The sequence below is a fragment of the Eschrichtius robustus genome, chromosome 1 (assembly GCF_028021215.1).
Source record: "Eschrichtius robustus isolate mEscRob2 chromosome 1, mEscRob2.pri, whole genome shotgun sequence".
Classification (NCBI taxonomy): Eukaryota; Metazoa; Chordata; class Mammalia; order Artiodactyla; family Eschrichtiidae; genus Eschrichtius; species Eschrichtius robustus.
In genome coordinates, this window is record NC_090824.1 from 115828743 (window position 1) to 115849260 (window position 20518).

Sequence of the window (20518 nt, forward strand, 5' to 3'; positions counted from 1 at the left end):
GTTAGTTGCTCCGCCGCATGTGGGATCTTCCTGGACCAGGGCTCGAACCCATGTTCCCTGCATTGGTAGGTGGATTCTTAACCACTGTGCCACCAGGGAAGCCCAAGTTCTATACATTTTATCAGCTGTGTAAGTTCATGTATTTGCTACCACAGTCAAGACACTAAACAGTTCTAATACCACAGGGATTCGTTGTGGACTTATTACTTTTAAAGATGTAGATATATAGAACGTACCAGAAAATGAGGGGGAGTAGTATTAAAATTAAATGTTTGGCCTAGGCTAAATTTAGAGTAAAATAATACATCAGAATGAAGGACACATCTAAAAGGGAAAAAACTCTTCCTGAAACAAAATGCTTGTATTAACCCAGTGATTCCACTGGGAGAGGTTTTCCTCCCACCTGCACTTAGAGATGGTGATTGTGGGAAGGCTGTACTTGAAACCGCTGCCTCTGATTCCTGGGATAGGCTGGTTCTCTGTTCTTTATTGCTCAGTACCCCAGATCTATATGTTGTTTGCTCAACACTCCTCTTGTTCTTTATTGCTTAATACTCTGCATCTGTGAACACAGGAAAGCTGACTGAGGCAACCCTCATATTTTAGTAAAGCTCTTGGACTTCCTAGGAGGCCTGATTTCCAGAGTTTCTAGGAGGGTTGAGGGCCAGCCTGCTATCTTATTAGGAACTTATAAACATCTCAGGCATACACTCTACCCTGAATACAGACTTTTAGGGCAACTACGCCAACTCATGTTCTACTGGGGCAGTTAACAAGGCAGAAAGGACTTTTATTACCTGCTAATGGCAGAAGTTATTACTGAAGCCTGTGAAAAAGGAGAAAGGGTGATGGACGGAGGAGATAAAAGCTAAGACCCTTGTGGAACATAATCAAATAAGAAGAATTGTTGTTAGGTTATAGGCAGGATTCAGGTTCGGAACAGTTCCACCCCCGACCTTCCTGCAGCTTGTCCCAGATGTTCTGGGGTCCACCCTGGAATCCCTTTGATGGTTGGCGGGACCTCCTGTTCTGCCTACCCCACCCCCTCCCAGATACAGCCTGTTGGCTAGCTGACAGGCTGGCTGACTCTTCAAGCTCTTCTTTTCCAGTCGTTTGGCTTCTAAGTCTCTGCATTTTCAGTAGTTGGTTGACTCCTAGCAGGAGCCAAGACCTAATCTGGGAATGAAGCCAGGACCCAGGGCAGCAAAGGCAAAAACTGGCTGGGAAAATAAACCTAGCACTTCCTCAGGGACTCTAGGGTGTTAGAAATGTTATGGAGGCAAACCATTTGTTTATTTTAGGGTCCACATTATTGAGATATATAAATATGTTAGACAAATGACTGGAACTCCAAAGTTAAAACAGCTGTGAACATATGTTATAGAAGTTGCTAAGAACATCAATTTGGGTAGCAGAATTACATAGGAAGGAGTGGGAAGGAACAGAGAGTACTTCTATTTGCAACTTGAGTATTATCAAAGCATACTGAGGGGGAATTTAATTTGTTTCAGTCTTATAAACCTCTTTTGTTGCTTTCATTTTTTAAATACAGAAAGATTATTAATAAATAAAATCATTATTTTACCATACAGAGAAAAATCACTATTAACATTTTGGCTTAGTTTCTTTTATTTTACCTATATGTTTACCATAAATTATACTTGCAAGAATTTTTAAGTAGGCTGTGCTAATTATAGAAAATATGGAAAAATCAAAAATAGAAAGAAAATTAAAATAATCTATAATTCTACTACCCATAACACTATTGACATTTTGGTGTATATTGTTCTAAAATGTGAGCGTGTGTGTTAAAAACATATGCAATAGGTACTTTAACAAAATTGAATTATAGTGTACAGGCTGTTTTATAATCTGCCTTTTCTACCTAATGATTTATCTTGAGCATTTTCTGTATTCTTATGACTTTTAATGATTAAATAGTATTCTATCACACAGATGTGTCATAATTGATTTAACAGTTTTCTTATTTTGGATATTTAAGTGGTTTCCAATTTGTCATTGTAGAATAGGAGGTGGCAGGAATTCAGCATTTCTGTATTTGGTATCAGATGGACTTGCTAAAAATGACCCTTCATTCTGTCTGTTGTTTCCGGCTCCTGCTGTTTCTGGAGACTTGCTGTATCGACCATCTCCCCTTTTTTCACTAAGGGCATGGATCTTATCCTACGATGGTAGAGCTAAGAGTGTGGTTTCAGCAAGGCAAGACAAACCTGAATTTAAATATTAAACCTGCCATTTCCCAGCTCTCAAAGGCTGAGTTACCTAATATTTAAAATAGGGTTACTGTAAGGGTTACATGAGACAGTGTATCTAAATTTATGTAGCTATTTAGCTGATAATAGTATTATTATTTATTGGCTCTTCTTTGAGACATGTTTATTGAGCATTTTAACAGGGCAGACGTTGCGTTAGGTGCTGAAGATACAAAGATGGGAAAACTAAAGCACAGACCTGGCCTTGTGGCTGTTCAGTTCAGCATTATAGAAAATCATCAAGCAATCAAGTTCTAAAAAATTCAAAATTGCATTTATACCACGTGCTAGGAAGGAGAGAGACCTAGTGCAGTGAGCCCTGTCATAGGGGATTTGATGTAGCCACAGAGGGGGCTCTTGTGTGTTCTGAAAAGGGCTGCAGGAAGATTGGTATCCACCAGAAAACACTACTTGCTCTAAGATACTTTCTTGTCTTCTCTCCCAAATGAACAGAAACTGTATGAATGTGACTTTGCAATGGTAGACTGCAGACTGGGACCAGCAGGAAATGTCTTTAACTCCTTCCTGCCCACTGGGCATGGCCTTTGATCATCTTGCTTGTTGACGGCATCTGTGTACTTGTAGCCTTTCACATATGCCTCCAGGATGGACCGTTGTAATGTGCTTCTTTGCCGGGTGCCTGTTGTTTCCCACCTTCTCTACTCTGCCACCCTGGCAATCTTTATATTGCCAGAGCTTAGCAGGGTACCTGGCGTACAGTTGGTTCTCACAACATGCATGGCATGTTGACTTAAAAGCCAATATGATATATCAGAGCAGAGCAGACAACACCTGCCCAGGACAGGATATAGAGAAGAAGGAAGGAGTTTCTGGTTCCTTCATGTATGGGAATCCTAGGACAATTCCACGTGAAAAGGAGTGGAAGGAAAATATCAAGGGGCAGCTGCTAGGAAAGGATTTAGTGAAAAAGAGAGAGAGAGCTTTCCAGACAAGGAGACATGATGTACTACACAGGTAAGAAAGATGAGTGACCTGGCCTGCAATAGAAGTATTGAGGTTTGGCTGTACCAGGAGCAGGGAGAGGCTGGGGAAGGGATGTTAGGTGGATAAACAGGAGATGACACTGGGAAAGTAGTTGGAGCTGGGTTGTGAAATGTCTTCTGTCATTTATATTAGAAACAAATTTAAAAAAACACAGGCTGGAGAAGAGCAGAGTGCTTAAGAAATACAATTTAAATACTGCTAATGATCTGACAGCAAAGAAAAATAACACAGCAAAACAAATCCTCCTAGATGTGATCAGCATGCTTAAGGCTCTTGAACTTCACAAGCCATTCAGGAACTAAAACTTCCTGGGTCTGATATCCTTGCTTCTGACCTTGCAACCACAGAGCTAATATCATCTTCAATTCCTGAAGTTAAAGGGACCTTTAGACCAGAGAAATACAGCATCTTATTTTTTAAAATTTTTGGATAGTTTTCATATTTTTATGTTAAAATATATAAACAATAAGATTTTATACTTCACAAATAAATTTCTTATTATTAACAAATGTCTTCATACACAAAGTTTATTTGTATAAAATTTCAAGTTTATGCAAGAAAGTAAGAAATTTGTTGCCAGAATAAATAGGTGTTTATAATATGCTTGTTTCTATTCGGTTACCTATAGATTACATGTAGGTTTTATGTGAATATATTCCTATGTGTAGAACTGTGGTTCCCCCAAACTCACTTCATTACCTCTCTTCCTAATTCCTAGAAACTCACTTAGGGCCTTATATGTAATTCTGGTCTCTTCTCTGAGGATTCAGAATCCCAGACCTCAGCCAGAACAGATTACACCAACCAGTGGACAATCATACAGATTTTGCCACCAGACATTCTGATTTGGTGTATGAATCAGAGACTGAGAAAACAGATGTCTCGCTCAAATTAGGATAATTTGAAGAGGGTTTATTTGCAAGGGACTAATTATAAAAGCTTAAAGGAGTAAAGGTTATATCAGAATTTGTAAGAGCTGAGTAACACTTTTTATTCCCAGCTTTGCATTTCATTGTCTATTTGGAAAATAAAATGCAGTGTACCTGTTTGCATATATTACTTATTTATATACAATTAAAATGAATCAAGAAGGGAAAAATAAAAGACTAAAGAAAACCTACCATAGCAGTCAGAGTGTGTTGAAACCAAATCGTGGTTTTTAAATTTAGAATACATTGCCTTACCTGGGAGCACAGGTCTAGAGAAAAGTAGCAAGAACTTTCTCAGTTTACTAGACACCCTCTGTCTGCTGCTGGAACACACTGACGATGTCTTCATTCTCCATTTCTAGCTCTGCAGTGGTGTCTGCTTTATTGATTGGCTGCCCACCAGATCAGGAGCTGATCTGCCTTATTGAAAAGCCCTGTTGTTCACAATATGTTTTCATTAGTCTACTAAGTGGTATAAACATTTTAATTTCAAACTGCACTGCAGTGTCTGCCTTGCCACTTCAAATTAACTTGATCCTTGTTCTCTGTCTTGACTCCACACATGGGCTTTTTATTGGCCAAGGTGAATGCTGGAGTAGTTTTAGCTGCTGTTTTACAAAAGAGGTGGCAGGCAGCACCCAAACTAGCACACAGCTGGCTTTCAGAGACAGCAGGAGAGGGAGATGACAGTCTCTTCTGAAAGTTAGCATGTTTTACTTTTGTATTTACATGTTTAATATAACTGGAATTGGTTTTTATGTATAGTGTGATGTAGGGATCCAGATTCACTTTTTTAGATGGAATTTTCCCCCAGCACCATTTACTGAATAGTTTACCCTTTCCCCACTGATTTGCAATGCCATCTTTGTTAGAGATCACATTTCTTCATGAGTGTTGGTCAGATTCTGAGTTCTAGATTGTGTTCTATTGGTCTGCTTTATTTTTTTTTTAAATCAATGTATAACATTTAAGTCAATGAATTACTACCAACTCTAATTTGGCTTAATAAATCTTGCTATTTTGTTGGGTAATGTTCCCCTTCTTTAATCATCAGTTTTTGGAATATTTTTCTTTTTTTTTGTTTCTTGCTGTTCTGTAAAATTTTTAAAATTAGCTTATTTTCTATAAAATTTCTTGTTAGGATTTTGATCAGAATTACATAAATTTATAGATCAATTTGGGAAGGATCAATATCTGTAAATATTGCCTTCCTATCTATAAGCAGAATATGCTTACCCATTATTTGTCTTCTTTAATACTTCGCTAAAGTTTTATAATTTTTCCATAAAATTATCACACATTATGCCATTTACTCATTCATTCATTTATTATTTTCTTGGAAGGCTTATTTTCAAACCAGCAAATTTGCCAGCATACTTGTCTCGTTCTTGATTGTAAATAATTTTTATTATCATTAGTTATAATGTTTAGTGTAGGTTTTCGTAGTTATGTTTTTATCAGGTTTGAGTAAGTTCTTTTCTAGACTTTATTTTTATGGAGTAGATGTTAGATTTTATTGAATGCTTTAACTTATCTGTTGACATGGTTATATCATTTTCTTCTTCAAACTTCATTGGAAAATTATACCTATTGATTTTATATATTAAACCATTCTAACATCTCTAGGATTTAAATAGCAGTTTATTTCACTCCAGAGTTGTGCTTTTTCCACTACACTTTTACATCTCTCAATAAAATGAACTCTTGTTCCTTTTAAATGAGTCCTGAGAGCTCCAACCATAGGTTTGGCTGAAAAATATGCGTTTTTACTTCTTTAAAATATCATTTGGATGGATTTTCTTATTTCTTACTCATTTCATATCCTCTTTCTCAAGACATTTTTATGAAGCATAAATCTTTCAGCAACCAATAGCCTTTCAAGGAGTCAGTTAAAAACAAAAAAGTTATCTGGGAACCAATATGTGGAAATATAACATTCTGAACGCAGTTTAAAAAAAGTTTAGAGTACATGTGATAAATGTGTACATCCCATGAGATGCTCTAGGAATAGAAGGTTTCAGATTTTTGTTTGGGAAAAATTATTTTCTTAGTAAAATCTTATGGTCTTATTTAGTGGAAACAAGCACTAGAAGATTGTTAGTGGTCTTAGGTGGCTCTGCTCTACTTGCCAGAGATAGTAAATAAGATTGTCACTGCTGATTAATTTTCAGGAAAAAATTTGCATCTCTACATTGCAAGGATAGTGTTGCTATGGTGATGTTAATGACATCAAACTTTGCACAGAGGATGCTGCTTCTTACCTGTAGACTATGGCATGATCAAGATAGGAAGAATTTCTGGACCATTTGAGGAAGAGTTTTATGTATGTTAAAGCCAGGGTAAGGGCATAAAGCTGTTCATTAAAATATTGACTCTGTGACTGTCTTAGTACCTCTTGCTAGTTTGATGTGCATTGTAATAATCTGATAAGTGAGAACATGAGAATTGAGAACTATATACTTGCATTTGCATAAATTGAAGCTTTCAGTAAAGTGCTTTTCTTTCACTCTGAAAACTGTGGGGTCTCTTATTCCCATTGAGCAGGAGAATTGGAAGCATTCAATAGTGGGAAAAATATTGACTTTAGAGTGGAAAATAGAAATTAAAGTCCAATCCTGCTTTTTACTATGTGACTGAATTTAATCCCTCTGAATGTTGGTTTATGCTTCATAAGATGTGAATAGTTTCTGTTGTTGAGAAGATAAAAAAAAAGACTTTCCAGGTATCACTATAGGTTAATTTTTTGACAACACAGCACCCTGATCTACCTTTGAGGAAACTATTCTCCACTATCCTTAATCCAGGCTAACCATTTTCTCAAACCTTGACTGAGATTGTGACTCAGAACTTGTGACCCCCTGGTCATAGAAAATGATCCTGGATGGATTCATGACACAGATCAGGCTGTTGAGAACCCTTCTTGAAACTTCTGTTGAATATATTGAAAGAACTGTACTCTCTTTCAGGTATAGGTGCTTAGCTGATAAGATATAAGCCTGAGTTAACCATACTTTGATTACCAGTTGAGGATATTCAACGTGAAAATGAAGTTGGTACATATGAAACTGCTGGGTGGCATTTCAGGGCGCTCTGAGGAGCTCCGGTTCTTTATGTCTCAGTGCAGAAAGAATTCAGCGAGAGGCAAAGTGATATATAAGAAGTAATTTATTACAATAGTATGCTCGTGAGGCTTACAAGAGGGCAGGTGAAAGGGTGCCATGTCCCGAGAACTTAGTAGGCTACAGTTTTATAATCAGAAGAAACGTGGGGTGGGGGGAAAGACCACCTTCTTCCTCATTCTTGAGTAGACACCATGCTTCCATCCTTAGTTCCTCCTCTATGTCGGATGGGGGAGTTTTCTTGTCCCTACATGGTCAAGCCAGGAGTGTCATGGCACTATGGAAAAATTATTTCAGGTCTCAGTACAATGAGGATCTTTCACTTTGAAATGTCACCTTTCCATAAATTATTGTTTTTTATGTGTGCAGAGAGCATGTCCTAGGGGTCACTAACTTACTGAGCTCACTTGGCAGGATGTGGATCTCATGCCACCAATGTTTTATGGTTTTGGGGCGTGTCTCATGCTTCTGTTACATGGATTGTTGCTAGGCAAGCCTGCTTTCTTGAGTCATCATTAACTTACAGGGGTCTCCCATACTTTTTTTCTTTACTTACAATCTCCTAGTGGGGTTAACTATTTAATTACCTACTTTGACCCTTTACTCTGCCCCTATCATATAGAGAAACTGATCTGAGAAAGAGACATGGCATGCTTTGAGAGCTTGAACTCAGAAACATCTGCTCCTTAACTTTTCAAAAATTAAGTGAGCTGATTTATTGCCTAAACCGATTTCAGTTGGGTTTCTATCATTTGAAACTGAAAAAAATTCTGAATACCAGAATCATCAGTATACTCATATATACACAGGTTATTTTAAATTAAAACTTGCTAAATAACTAGAATTTTGCTCATAACTAGAATGGTCAAAAATCAGCCATCTCTGACTTTGATGTCACATGGCCTTTAGATGTTTCTCAGTTGAATTTTTTGTTGCCATTTTAATATTTCTATTTCTCAACAATGTATTGAGGTCAGTTATTTGGTAAATATAATTATCCTTTTAAGGTGGATTCTCTCTAAGTTTTTTTTTTTTTTTTTTGGTTTATTTGCTTGCATTTAATTAATTAATTAATTTTTTACAGTAAGTAACAAAACTATGAGACTAGTCATATTGTTCACAGAGGGATCAATGGATGAGTATTGGACCACGGTTAGAAGTTTGAAGGGTATTTGTTATATGTATGTGGAGAAAGAAGAGTCCTCGAAAGACAATGAATATGAAGGCAAAGTGTATTGCTTCACAGAGTCAAGGGAGTAAGTGAAACATTTCATGAATGTGTTAATGTTCTGCATATTTAAATGCAACACAGGGACTTCCCTGGTGGCACAGTGGTTAAGAATCTGCCTGCCAGTGCAGGGCGACATGGGTTGGATCCCTGGTCCGGGAAGATCCCACATGCTATGGAGCAACTAAGCCCATGTGCCACAACTACTGAGCCTGAGCTCTAGAGCCTGCATGCCACAACTACTGAAGTCCATGAGCCTAGAGCCCATGCTCCGCAACGAGAGAAGCCACTGCACTGAGAAGCCCGTGCACCGCAATGAAGAGTAACCCCCACTCACTGCAACTAGAGAAAGCCTATGCACAGCAACGAAGACCCAACACAGCCAAAAATAAATAAATAAATAAAATTATAAAATAAATAAATAAATAAATGCAACACAGAGACCCAATAAATAGGGCCTGTAAACTTTCCCTTGAGATCAGCATTTAGGAGGCTTTTAGTAATTAGAGCAATTCCATGATATTTGTTGAGAGGCTCTATTTCAGTGAAATGATAAATGTGTGGTTATTAAAAAATGAGAGTTGAAAAGTGGAGATAACTCAATGAAGAATCATGGCTAAAAAGAGAAGAAATATGATGAAAATAGGAGACCATAGGACCAGGGAGAGTTTAAAATCTTTTCAGAATGGAAGGCCCTATGTATATTGATAGTCGAAGAAGAAGAATAAACCAGTTTAAAGGAGAAGTAATATATAAAAGGGAGGACTTGATAAAGTTAGGCCCCAGCTGAGAGAAAGATAAGTAAATGCCATTGCTATGTAAATGTGTCAGCCTTGAACTGGAAAGATGCCACCTCTGAAATCAGAAGAAAGAAGGCCAAAATTGTGTCTTAGTGTGCACAAGTATGTTGATCGGGAATCAGAAAGCTGGGGGTGATTACCACTGATAATATAAATTTCCTGAGTGAAGTAGGAGGCAAGGTTGTATATGAGACAAGGACATTTGGCCGTGACAAAAGAGAAACAGAGCTGGACGTTTGTTAAAGGTGGCAAGACAGATTTTATTCAGGCTACTGCATTATCGGAGAGACTTCAGTGTAAACTGAGCTAATCTTTGCTGAAACAAAAGGTGAAAGGCTTTTAAAATGCTACAGTGTGCTAAAGTAATGTTGCGGGCGGGGGGGGGGGGGGGGGGGTAAGGGGGGGTGTTGACCTATGTGATTAGGCTAGCTCTATTTGCTAACTGGCACCTAAGGAAGTCAGGCTCCTACCCTGCACTGAAATTGGAAGCCAGGGGCCTTATCTTTCTTGATGATCACATTTCAAAGGGATGGCTTCCAGGTCCTTGAGAAAGACATTCCTGGCTTGTAGAAGAGCAGTCTCAAAGGTATAGAGAAAAGATTTACAATTGTGAATTTTCTAAAGTAAATTCTCTAAGAAAAAGATAAGAAGCTCATGGTGAGTTTTTGATTGAAACAATCAGCAAATTCTTTTGGTAGCAGTGAGCTTTCTCAAGCAGGCATTTTATAGGAGCTGGACTCATTAACCTAGGGACATGGCCTTGAGTTGATAGAAACCTTTATAAAATTTAGCCAGAAGAGAGTGCTTGTCACCACTCTCTGGGTGTTTGACTTTCTCAAGGTCATATTGACTTACATGATTCAGGTGTATGAAGGTGATGAAGCAGCAAGACTGATATATAGACAAGTTTAAGCAATCTCAGAGAAAGCTCTAAACTGATCATATAAACACTGATGACAGAATGTTTAGTTTAGAGCAATTTGGAACAGACAAATCGGTAAAAAGTACTCAACTACACAACTAGAATCATAGAAGGAAGGGATTATGGAGCAGAGCTAGAAGTCACACTTTACCTACAGCCTTCAACAAAGTCTTGTAATACAGAGTTGGTTTTTAATATCAGAGCATGTTATTTCATCATGCATTTAGTGTTTTAATCATTCATGGGATTTATTAAATGCCTACGGTATGCCAAACACTGTTCTGAGGATGAAAAGCTCAATATAAGTAGTTGTAACTATATTAATTGTGTATTTATATATTTATGCTTACTATAAGTGTCAGTAAACTGTATGTGATTCAGTCCATGAGGTGGTGAAGTTCTATTAATAAATATTTTTATTTCCCAATAATGTCCTGAATTCAAAGAGATCTTTTAGGTCCTGTTAATGAGACATATTTGAACTGTAGCAGATCCAACTGACATTTATTTGCAGTCAGCACCATCATTCCTTTACTGGCCAGAATCCTTATACTGAAATGATTTCATCCGATCTTTGCTTTTTGATGAGGTTTAGAAGCCATAACTAATGAATGCATGAAATCAGTTGTTTTAGTCTGTTTGGGCTGCTATAACAAAATACCATTGACTCTGTGGCTTATAAACAATAGAAATTTATTTCTCACAGTTCTGGAGGCTGGGGAGTCCAATACCAAAGTGTTGGCTTACTCAGTGTCTGATGATGGCTGGCTTTCTGGTTCATACACAGCCATCTTTTCATGTGTCCTCACCTGGCAGAAGAACAAGGAATCTCTCTGGGGTCCCTTTTATAAGGGCACTAATCCCGTTCATGACGGCTCTTCCCTCAAGACCTAATCACATCTCAAAGGCCCCACCTCCTAACACCACCACCTTGGGGGTTAGGATTTCAACATATGAAATTTTGAGGGTACAAACATTCAGTCCATAGCATTTAGTGATGCTCTTCATTTGTTTAAATAGAATTAAAATTTTATGGTAGTCTCTTTTTTGGTTTGTTTGCATGTATCTTATTTAATAATTTTTATAATAACGAATCCATGAAATTAGTGGTGTTACAAACTTAGTTTGAATTTCAGTAATCTATGAACTTGGTCAAGTTACTTAATTTACACATATATAAAAAGAGAGTTTTAGTATTTACCTTGCAGAGTGGCATGGAGATTAAATGAAATTGTGTTTTAGGCTGCCCTCGTAGCCAAAGCCGGGAATATTCATGCATTAATATAGAGATAGTTATTTTCTTTAAGACATTTTAGGTAGTTTTTTTTCTTTTAAATAAATTTATTTATTTATTTATTTATTTATTTTTGGCTGCATTGGGTCTTTGTTGCTGCGTGTGCGCTTTCTCTCGCGGCGAGCGGGGGCTACTCTTGGTTGCGGTGTGCGAGCTTCTCATTGCGGTGGCCTCTCTTGTTGCAGAGCACGGGCTCTAGGCCTGCAGGCTTCAGTAGTTGTGGCACGCAGGCTCAGTAGTTGTGGCTCCCGGGCTCTAGAGCACAGGCTTCATTGTTGTGGTGCACGGGCTTAGGTGCTCCGCGGCATGTGGGATCTTCCCGGACCAGGGATCGAACCCGTGTCCCCTGCAATGGCAGGCGCATTCTTAACCACTGCATCACCAGGGAAGTCCCCTAGGTAGTTTTAAAGAATGGCAAATTTTAAAAAAATTGTGTCAATTGTACAAATGTTTCATACTCTTACATGCTAATTCAATTTATTTTCAGAAATAAAATTTCTGGGAAGGTGGGTCATTTAATAATCCTAAGCTTTTTGAGGAAGAGCCTTTAGTTATAGCTTGGTAATATATAAAATCTAGACTGTGAGGAACAGTCAGATACATCCCAGAATGTCTCAGTAGGAGAGCAAGGCTCATTGACTATGAGAACATGAGCTGTTCTCAGAGGAGTCAAGTCTCATGGGGTAGGGCCCAACTATAAAGCTGAAGGTTTAGCATAGTAGTACTAGAAAGACCTAGGTAGAGCCATTTCCTAGACTATAGGGACTTGAGTGCAGTGTTGGGCCACAATGTCAAGAACAAAGAAAATGCACATGAAAGATGTACATGGACCCAAGGTCAAAAAACAACAATTAGCTGTAGAGACTTATGCTAAAATTTTTAAATTTCTTAATTTTCCATTGACCAAATTCAAGATTGATCCTAGATTTTGGATGGAGCTGGACTTGCAGGTTTTTAACTTTCACCAGTTATCAATTTGTGTCAAGAACTGTGGAAGATGTCAAAGGCCCCTGGAAAGATTATGAAGCATGAACTAGGCAAGGCATTTCATTGGCTAATTTCCTACATTCTTCCTAAGTAGGAAGGATGTGGTCTTTAGACATGGAGAAATTCACTTCAAAACAGTGACTATCCAATGATACAAATGCAGAAGATGAAATGGTAAGGTTAAGCATGGACAATTGTTGTAGAGTAGACGTATGTTTTCTTTGCCTACTCAGTACCTCTCTCTTTTTAAAAAAAAACTTTTATTGAAGTATGGTTAATTTACAATGTTGTGGCAATCTCTGCTATACAGCAAAGTGACTCAGTTATACCCATATATACATTCTTTTTCTATGTTCTTTTCCATTATGGTTTATCACAGTATATTCAATATAGTTCCCTGTGCTGTACATTCAGGCCTTGTTGTTTATCCATTCTAAATGTAATAGTTTGCATCTACCAACCCCAGACTCCCAGTCCATCCCTCTCCCTCCCCTCCCTGCCCCTTGGTAACCACAAGTCTGTTCTCTATGTCTTGATTCTGTTTCTGTTTTGTAGATAGGTTCATTTGTACCATATTTTAGATACCACATATAAGTGATATCATATGATATTTGTCTTTCTCTTTCTGACTTACTTCACTTAGTATGATAATCTCTAGTTGCATCCATGTTGCTGCAAATGGCATTCTTTCATTCTTTGTTATGGCTGAGCAGTATTCCATTGTATATATGTACCACATCTTCTTTATCCATTCATCTGTTGATGGACATTTAGGTTGTTTCCATGTTTTGGCTATTGTGAACAGTGCTGCTAATGAACATAGGGGTGTATGTATCTTTTTGAATTATAGTCTTGTTCGGGTATACTCCTAGGAGTGGGATTGGTGGATCATATGGTAATTCTATTTTTAGTTTTCTGAGGAACCTCCATACTGTTTTCCATAGTGGCTGTACCAACTTACATTCCCACCAACAGTGTAGGAGGGATCCCTTTTCTCCACACTCTCTCCAGCATTTATTTGTAGACTTTTTAATAATGGCCATTCTGACTGGTGTAAGGTGGTACCTCATTGTAGTTTTGATTTGCATTTCTCTAATAATTAATGATGTTGAGCATCTTTTCATGTGCCTACTGGCCATCTGTATGTCTTCCTTGGAGAAATGTCTATTAAGGTCTTCTGCCATTTTTCGATTGGGTTATTTTGTTGTTGTTGAGTTGTATGAGCTGTTTGTATATTTTGGAGATTAAGCCCTTGTCTGTCGCATCATTTGCAAATATTTTCTCCCATTCCATAGGTTGTCTTTTTGGGGTTTTTTTGTTTGTTTGTTTTTTATGGTTTCCTTTGCTGTGCAAAACTTATAAGTTTGATTAGGTCCAATTTGTTTATTTTTTAAATTTCTATTGTCTTGGGAGACTGGCCTAAGAAAACATTGTCACTACCTCTCTTAAACTCATAATCCATGTGGTTTGAGTGAATTTGAACTCTCAAAGAGAGAGGTAAACATGTAACCAAAATTGGGCCAATCAAACCACTCTCTAACCTTAAAGTGATGGGTTGAGGCTGGGCACATGACATTTCATCTAAATTCTCATATTAATGGTCATGAAGTTGTTCATAATTTATCACACTTTTAGTATCTGTAGGGTCTCTAGTGATATCCTCTCATTCTATCACTGACATGGGGTAATTTAAGTTCTCTCTCTCTTTCATCCCTTTTTCTTTTTTACTTTTTGGCTGCATGCATGTGGGATCTTAGATCCCCAACCAGGGATCAAACCCATGCCCCCTGCAGTGGAAGTGCGGAGTCTTAACCACTGGACTGCCAGGGAAGTCCCTCATTCCTTTTTCTTGATCAGTCTATTTAGAGGTTTATGTTCATCTTTTGGATTGATTTTCTCTATTATTTTTCTGAGATTTTGTTGTTTTCCTGTAAAGAGTGCTGGAATTTGTTCTGGAAGATAATAAGATTAACTCATATATCAGTTTGATCATTTTGAAGCTCGTTTTAAAGTCCCTTTAGTGTGAGTACAGATAGAATAGCCTTTACTTTAGCCCCAGTTCTAATGTCTGGCGTCTATGTAGTTTCTAATGAATACACTTTGTGTTCACTGGGGCCATTTACTCTTGCTGTTGCCAACTTGAATAATTCCAGGCCCTATGTGAGCTCTGGGAATTTCTCATCTTACAGCTTTCTGAAATTGTTCTTTCTCTAGAAGTTTTTCCTAGTTTGGCCCCATGGGATTTCCCCACCCATTTGCACGGATTGCTATTCAGCCACAGACTTAAAGTGACCCCAAAATAAATTTATAGAACTCTTTCTGTGCATAGCTTTTTCCTCTCAGGTATTCTGCCTTGGGAATTTTAGCCACTTCTACCTTCCTGAAATCGGAGCTCTTTCTCTAGACTTTTCAGGTCATTCCTTTCTATTCTGCTGTCTGGAAGTTACATCAAGGCAGAAAGTATGGGAAATTATAAGGTTTACCTCATTTGTTTTACTTCTCTCTGGCATCACAGTCCTATACTACCTGCAGTCCAATATCTGAAAATAGGTTTTTTTTTCATATATTTTTCTAGTTTTCTGGTTGTTTATGACAACCAGAAAGGTTAATTCTGAATCATGATACTCCTTCATGCTTGAAAGTGGTAATCAACTTGCCTGCTTTTTTTTTTTTTTTTTTGGTTGCTAGTAGTGCAATAGACAAAAGAGTTCTTATATATCTGAGTAAATTGCTGAAGAACTCATCGGAACTTTAAAGGACAATCTTAATAACTAATTTTCCCTGCCACCCACTGTTTGCACATACAAAGGAAAAGTAAGAATATCTGATTCAAATGAACACAGATATAAGCAAATCCAGGGCTCATGAACCTTGACTTCTGCCTATATGCTGTGCCTCTAACTGGCTTATGCCTCTAACTCTGTGAGATATGTGTAATTTTTGGTAGGAATTACTTGCCTGAAGTTATCTACAGAGAATTTATTCATTTAGCAGGGGATATTTGAATCATAGCGACTCAAGGTTTTATTATTCCAAGTAATTTTGAATTCTAGATGGGAACCTTTAAACTAAGAAACACTTTTGACTTCTAAATGAATTACTTTGATGTTGCTTTTATAGACACTGTAACAGGCAGTATTGTTAAGAGGAATTTGAACTAATTAGCATTAAAAAATGAGTTATTTCTATTTTACTCCCTTGAGGGGCAAAGAAGAAATAGCATAGGGGAAATAGCATAGAAGAGGAAAAACGGAAGCTAGAATGGAGGAAAACTAGTAGGGTAGGAGGCGAGAGCCACAGTTATATATTTTTTAAAGTTGGGAATTAGTAATAAGGAGGAGAAGGAAGGGGGAGACAAGAAGACTAAGGAAAGAGAAGGTATTTGAGAAAAGAGACCGCCTAATAATAAATGTTGTTCGTGTTTCTGTTATGTAAATATTTCTAATACCTCACATCTTTGGTAGAATTTGCTAGACACACAAAAAACTGAGTGAATGAATTCTGTAGAATTTTGTAGAAATTAAAGACCATTTGTTTTGTAGAAATTTTGTAGAAATTAAGGAAGACTATTGGTTTCTACATTTGGATTGGCACCAGGCAGAACAAAAATAACATGCATGAAATGGAAATGCTTCTCTAAACTGAGTTAGTATTGGGAAAAGAAGCTTGGAGTCAGATTTGTGACCATACACTCCTGGGAATTTTCATAAATCTGAGAGAAGACATTAAATTTTTTAAGTTTCGTGGAAGGGAGATCTAGCAAAATATTATTGTAGGTCTTTTGAGCGGAAGGACCCTAAGTGACCTTTGTGTTAACGCTAGGCTCTGTGCTGCCTAACACCAGTAAGACTCCAAGAGTCACTGAGCATCTGTTATTAATCTACTGCTGCTGGCAACGGCAGTCTGCTGGGGGAAAATTATGCAGAGAAAAGATTATATTTCTTCCTCGTATTTTGGCAGAGGATTAGGGGGAAAATTATGTGAAAAATGAAAGGATTTAATATAAATGTTATATGATAAACTAGCTTTTTTTGGGTGACACTTGCATTATCAGACTGAAAGTATGGTGGTGAGCTGGTGTGAAGGTTTTCTTCAATACTGCTTAAAATAATAAATGCAAAGTTATTTTTAAAGAAACTTAGTCACCCAGAATTTATTTCATTCCCAAAGGCAGTTCATAAATTAAGATTTATACTTAACATGCTGTTTTCTTAATTTGGAACATGTTAGTATAAGAAAATGACACATATTATTTTAGGGCTTCTAATTTAGCTCTTGAAGAAATGGTATTTTTATGCTCATATGAATGTTATGTCATATTTTAATTTTTTAATTTTTGATATGTACATCTAATATTGGTGGTTAGATGGAAATAAGAGTGGGCAATGTATTATCTAGTATTCTATCAATTGGAACTCTGTTTTATAGCATATTTACACACAGTAAGAACTGAAGATAACAATGTAAAACACTAAGACTTTGGTATGCATTTTGAATTATTTTCGTAGGAGTATTATAAGTTAAATTATGCTTGATTTTATTTTAGCATTGTGACATGACATGAAAATTTATAATTTTCAACGATAAAAATAACTCACAGTTGTGTATCATACATTATCTTATTTTTTTCCTCATAATGAGATTTGGAAACAGGCTCAGAAAAATAATGCTTATCTGTGGCCTAATGGCTAACATACTGCCTCTTAAATTTTACAGATGTAAGTATACATAGATTTCATATTAATGATTTATTTTAATCTTCAAGAGAATTGATATGGTGGTTGGAATAAGTACCCAGCAGGATTCAGTCACAGTTGCATGATTTAAACTATAATTTTATGCCATAGATACATTTTATTTGAGATTCAAATATTAAGCAGTTCTTATGCATTTAGAAATATATGTGGGGACTTCCCTGGTGGCACAGTGGTTAAGAATCCGCCTGCCAATGCAGGGGACATGGATTCGAGCCCTGGCCTGGGAAGATCCCACATGCCACAGAGCAACTAAGCCCGTGCGCCACAACTACGAGCCTGCGCTCTAGAGCCCGCAAGCCACAACTACTGAGCCCATGTGCCACAACTACTGAAGCCCGTGCGCCTAGAGCCCATGCTCTGCAACAAGAGAAGCCATGACAATGAGAAGCCCACGCACCGCAACGAAGAGTAACCCCTGCTCACCACAACTAGAGAAAGCCCGCGCGCAGCAACGAAGACCCGATACAAACAAAAATAAAAACAAATAAATAGGTTTATATATAAAAAAAGAAATATATGTGGGTAATGATGTTTAGTAGTTTGTCTGCTAAATTTAAGTACTGAAAATTATTAACTTTAACTTTTGTCCTCACCTAAGTGCTGTAAATGAGCATGTGCTACTCACAGAACAATAAAGCCAGCTACCATGCATTCATCAAAGCAGTTAATGAACACAGTAAAACAAAATGGAGTGAAAAAGAACCCTATGTAGTATTTATAATATTTTTATGTTTTTAAAAAATCTGAATATTTGAAAATTAATAAAGCTGTGTGACATGTAGGAAATAATTTGTAGAGTTATTGATTGCACTTACCAGATGAATTGATTCTTTTCAAACTTCTTGTTTAGACTAAACATATCACCCTGACTGCCTCACAAAATCAAACTTCAAACACAAATTGATGTTCTGAGCCAGTTGTTTCCCGATTTTTAAATTTCACAGACTGGTGAAATTAAAAGGAAAACAAATGAAGAGGTTGGCCCAGGTTTGTTAGTACTTCCTGTTGCCAGTGAGAGCATTAGACAGAACAAAACAAAATTTGCAACTATCGTTATTTTATAAAAGAGAGGATACATAAATACCCCACACCCCCCCAAAAAAAAGAAAAAAGGAAGGTTATAATCTCATATACTTGAGAAAAACAGTTTATAAAACAAATTATCTTCCTCACTCTCATTGATTTTTCATTTTTCATGCTATGAACTTCCAATCTCATGTTCAGAAAACTTCTAAATGGGCATCCAGGGAATACAATTCTTGGCTGCTACCCAGACCCTGTTTTTATCTCCCTGGCCAGAGTCTTGGCGTCATACTTCATTTCTGATAGCTGTTTGTGATGTCTTTCTATTGCATAATGCTTCTGATTCCACTCCTGGATTTGGTGACCTAGGTTTCTGGGTTATACACATGCCCTTGGCTTTGTCATTCTCTGGTATTTAGGGCAAGAAATCCCTGTGCTACCCTCTTGCCCCTTGAAATCCCCACCCTAGTTGTGATAGCCCCAACTTTAATTAAAAATTCAGACATGTTTTTCCCCACCTGAACCAAATTTCAGTTCTGCTAGTTATATCAGCACTGTGCATATTCTCTTCCTGAATATTAAAGCTTTCTTGTTGCCCATGACATTTAAAAAAATATATATTTTGTTCAATTGTATGAAATACTTCACTAGTTGTCTAAGTTTTGAAAATGTGTGGGACTTTTTTCATTACTTAAAAAATAATTTACTGAGGTGAGCCTCACATGATAATGATTCACAAAGTTTCAAAATTAAAGGAGGGTATTTTGAGGATCCTCTAGCAGGTAGCTTAGAGTTAAAGGGAACCTTAGAGGCCATTGTTCCACTATTCTACTCACACTGCATAGTGATAACATCTGAATTAAATGGCCAGCCAACCTCTATTTGGATACTTCTAATGATGAGGAGGTCATCACCTTGTAAGATTGGGCATCATCATTGGAAATTTGCCTAGAATGACCTGAAGTCTGTAAGTCTATATCTTTTTCTAATAATAGCCCTTTGATGATTTCAAGATAGCTGTTAAATCCTGCAGGAGTCTTTGCTTCTCTAGATTAAATATTCCTAGTCCCTTCAACCATTTCATTTACTTTTCATATGACATATTTTTCAGATCTTTAATCTTTCAGACTTAATTTTCCTATATATGTCGACTGTTTTGACAACGTTCCAATTCTCCTTGACTCCGAAAGCTGGACAAAGTATTTCTGAAAAAACAGTCTTACAAAACATAGAATGGTAGACTATTTCTTTTGTATCATCTGGACAAAGTACTCCTAATAATAGGATATAAGACTGGATTAGATTCTTTAAGGTGTTCACATGAGTTTTTTTTACCAACTAAAATCCCTAGATTTAATCTTTGCTGCTGAAATAGGTTCTTTCTAACCAGTTCTTATACATTTGAATTTCTGAACCAAAATTTGGGGCTTTAGATTTATCTTTGTTAAAATTGACCTTGACAATATATTTAGCATTCACTGTAAGATGGAGATGCTTCCCATTATAGACTGAGAATATTTTGAATTTTAATTTTATAATTTATAATAATATATATTTCTCTCCATTTCCTATTATTCACACATTCAGCTTAGTTTTTCAAATCTGTGACAATGATAAACATTAACATGAATCTGTTCAAGGACTATATTTTAGACCTCCCATCAAGTTTACGCTGTCATTAATTCATATTATTTGGGTAGTTGTCTAAAAGTCATGAATCCAATTGAGTATATTTTATTATTCAGACCATGCTTTTATACAAGGGTATAATTGGAAACTTTATTGCTTGTAGTCTAAAAGATAATGGTGTCCGAATAGCCATCTCAAATGTAAAATGACCCAATTCAATAATTTTTGCATATGTTATTTTTCTTTTCTATAAGTTCATTGGACTTTTTTTCTGTTATAATTAAAATATAATGTCTTTATCAAAAATGTTTTTATTCTGGGTTCTCTAGAAAGCAGAGCCTGAGGCAACAAAATGTTGCTGCCTAATGAGGTGGAAACGTGTGTGGTAAGATAGAGGCAGAAAGAGAAGAGAGGCAAAGAAAGACATGAAACACAGTGAGCTGGAAACAGACCCAGTAGGTTGCTCAATGGGCATGTTTACTTGGCATTCAGCACTTCCCAGAGGATTGTAAAAGGGAATCACACCTCAGAGTAGTCTGTGGAAGAGAGTTA

At 36.9% G+C, this 20518-nt stretch overlaps 1 pseudogene; it reads right to left on the minus strand.

Annotated features, from left to right (window-relative positions):
• Positions 1-4509: 4509 nt before the first annotated feature.
• LOC137762611 (small ubiquitin-related modifier 2 pseudogene) overlaps positions 4510-20518 on the minus strand; it is a 28379-nt pseudogene continuing 12370 nt past the window's right edge.